The sequence below is a fragment of the Lathyrus oleraceus genome, chromosome 7 (genome assembly GCF_024323335.1).
Source record: "Lathyrus oleraceus cultivar Zhongwan6 chromosome 7, CAAS_Psat_ZW6_1.0, whole genome shotgun sequence".
Taxonomy (NCBI): domain Eukaryota; kingdom Viridiplantae; phylum Streptophyta; class Magnoliopsida; order Fabales; family Fabaceae; genus Lathyrus; species Lathyrus oleraceus.
In genome coordinates this window covers 135,579,510-135,582,678 of record NC_066585.1, presented here as the reverse complement: position 1 = coordinate 135,582,678, position 3,169 = coordinate 135,579,510, and the positions used below count along the sequence as shown (strand labels likewise).

At 39.1% G+C, this 3,169-nt stretch overlaps 1 long non-coding RNA gene across 1 annotated transcript; it reads right to left on the bottom strand.

The window, feature by feature from the left end:
* Positions 1-1,118: 1,118 nt before the first annotated feature.
* On the bottom strand, positions 1,119-2,962 carry LOC127105269 (uncharacterized). Its single transcript, XR_007794979.1, has 2 exons — positions 1,499-2,962; positions 1,119-1,413 (listed from the first exon to the last, which is right to left on the bottom strand). It is a non-coding gene; the product is annotated as an uncharacterized LOC127105269 (long non-coding RNA).
* Between the last annotated feature and the right edge of the window lie 207 nt (positions 2,963-3,169).

Genomic DNA, 3,169 nt, shown 5'->3' with positions numbered 1-3,169 from the left:
ATACATTCATCATTTCATCACTAAATTTGCATTAGCATTCATAACCAAAAGGCACGTTACATGGACTCAAGGCATGGTGATTATACTTGAGGATCGCTAGGGCTTTCTTGATCATGTTGGGATATGTCTAATCAATCCTAAACCCTAAATCTCAGCTTCAAGTACTCATTGATCTTGTAATATTTCACCAAGGCACTTCATTCATATCTAAAACCCTAATTTGATGACGGGCCTTGGTTGGAAGCACCGATTGTTCATCTGGTCATCCTTGGGCCATAACCCTAGTTCCTTGATCCATTGTGGCTTGTCAAAGTCATCACTTGACTTTGTGCTTTGACTTTGGCTTTGAGTGCAATCCCTAATCCCTAACTCTAGGTATGCTTTAGCCTTGTGAATTTGCATCACGATACCTCATGCACACCTAAGCCCTGGCTTGTCTGGCTTTGGTCATTGATGGACCTTTTGATACAGGAGTTATGGGTGCTCATCATTGGTGCCTCATATGATCTTTGTTTAAGCTTGAACCCCTAGCTTATGAGGTCATTCCTTGAGGTTTACCTATTGACTATTGCTTGTGCATCAAACCGTAGTTATGCCCATGTATTTTATGTTTTGACTTGATGGTTGAAGCCCTGCATCATAGAGAGTGCATTTGGTCATTTCATCTTGCATTTGCCATCAATCATCTGATCAGGGTTAACTGCTTGATTTGTTTGACCGTGGTTTATACAAGTTTGTTCTTGATCCATGGCTTGTGGTGCATTTCATTGGCCCATTCATAATACTTTGATTCATATAATGGATTCATTAATTCATTGGTTCATTTGCATCCATTCAACTCTATTCCATTCAGGATCATTTAGCTTAGTGATATAATCTCATGATACATGTTCGTAATGCATATTCAAGCTTGAATTTGGTGGAGAAATTTGTTTGGGTTTTCAATAAAGGAACCATCGTTGTTCATTTATCATGTCACTTTACAAATGAAATTACAAAAAAAATGTATTGTTGACCAAAGTTAACTTTAGTCAAGACTTGACTTTTTGGTCAACTTTGACCAAAGTCTACACATCTTTCTAAAAACCTAAAATTCCAACACTCTTTCATACATTCACTAACATTCATCCATGAAAGGTGCATTAAATTAATGAAGGTGTTTGATGGAATTTACATGATCATGTGCACCGAAGGCCTTAGTTCTACTACATGTTACAAACAACAATGCAAGTCCAATCTCCAACAGGCTCATTCCATCACACTATGGACCATAAGCAATGTCAATGCAGCCCATCAAAACAATATCATTCCATCATCAAAGTTGCAACAAGCAAGGCCAATGCACCATGAGATGGGTCTATGAGCAAAGCTGCAACAAACAATTCCAACTTTCAGCAACAATATGATAACAACCTGCAACATGACATGAGTCCATAACATGCATCATACACAAGCTAGAGTAGGGAAAAGCATAAACACAATAATTTAACATGCATACCATAAGCCACATGCAGTAGGCCTATACCAATGCATCATCAGACCTCCATATTCAACACCATGAGCATCACATCAAAACCTACAATACAAAACAAGTTGCAACAAAAATTCACACATCACATAACAGGGTTGCATCAAGAGCAACATCTCCTGATTGCAACAATGCAACTCAACCTGCATCAATAACCATAACATCCTAAACACCTTGCACTGCAGCTTCAGCAATAAGTCCAACCTGCAGCAGGTCATCAAGAAGGCATCAACTATCTTGCAGTTCACACCAATTCCAAACCCGACATTCGAAGACTGGCACAACAAAGCTACATCAGTCCTGCAAACACCCAATTTAGTTCAAGCAGTTCATGAGCAAACCACACAACATGCCATGCCAAGCCAATCAAGGCAATCCACAAAACCACACCAGTTATCAATGTAATATCCTACAATGCATAACAACAATGAGCAACATCTCATTAAAACATCACAACTCACAACAAAAATGCAAACCATAACAATTAACACAACAAACCACATTTCACTCATTCACTTTTTCACTGCAGTAAAAAGAGCACACTGGTAAAACAGACAAAACACATTTTCACAAGGAAACTACATGGTACAATTCACTTTATCAGAAACAAAACACACAATTAAGGAGACATGCTCTGCAACACAACAAAAATTTCCAAGTCCACTATCAATTTGCCTTAAGTACATGGTACGATTCAGTTTATCAGAAACAAAACACACAATTAAGGAGACATGCTCTGCAACACGACAAAAATTTCCAAGTCCACTATCAATTTACCTTTGTCCACTGATGCAGAAAATCCTAACTTTTTCACTATAAAAAGAAGAACAACTAAAAACTCTAGTAGCCCCGATATCCATAAACCAAAAAAGCTACAGTTTTCAGCATACAAAAAAAACTAAGTCTCGAGCCCACTAATATCCAGAAAACCCTAAGTCTCGACCCATCCTGAATCCTCTCAATCACTCAACTAAACCTCTGATTTTTCTGACTCACCCTCATAACAGAAGAAGAATCAAAACACACTAAGAGAAGTAACAAAGAGAAAGATCTAACCTGAACATTTTTGTTGCCATTGTCGTTGCTCTGGTCACCTTCTTCGGCGAGGTAGTTTGCTGAAACCCTCGGTTATCCATGTTTCACTTACCACCATGTAGTGCAAGTTATAAGGAATCAAAGCCCTCTGGTTTTAGGCTTTGATTCCCTCCCACCACCATTTAATTTTTGTTTTTAGATTTACAGTTCTTGTTGTTTCTGGCTTCGATTCAACCTTGTACTTAGGATTTAGGAACTTTGGTTCGTGGTTTCGAGTTTAGAAGGTTGAGACGGAGGGATTGATGGTTCTAATTTTTGTTTTGAAGCTCCGTCGCTGCCGGCGATGAGCTCCGGCACGACAGAGCGGGAAAATTTCAAAAAAGGATTTGTTTCACGTTTGAAGATGAGGGAGGGAAAGTTTCAGAGTTTGTTTCAAACTCTCTCTCACACTTGGCCTTGGTTTGGGCCCATTCGTTTTTTATTTTTACACCACATAATGTTTCTTGTACCCCCTAGCCAAGGCAGAAAGGCCAATGGGATTTTACCTTTGGGCCATGCACCCATTTCTTTCTACACCCCTAGGTTTGTCTCCACCCCCCTGTTTTT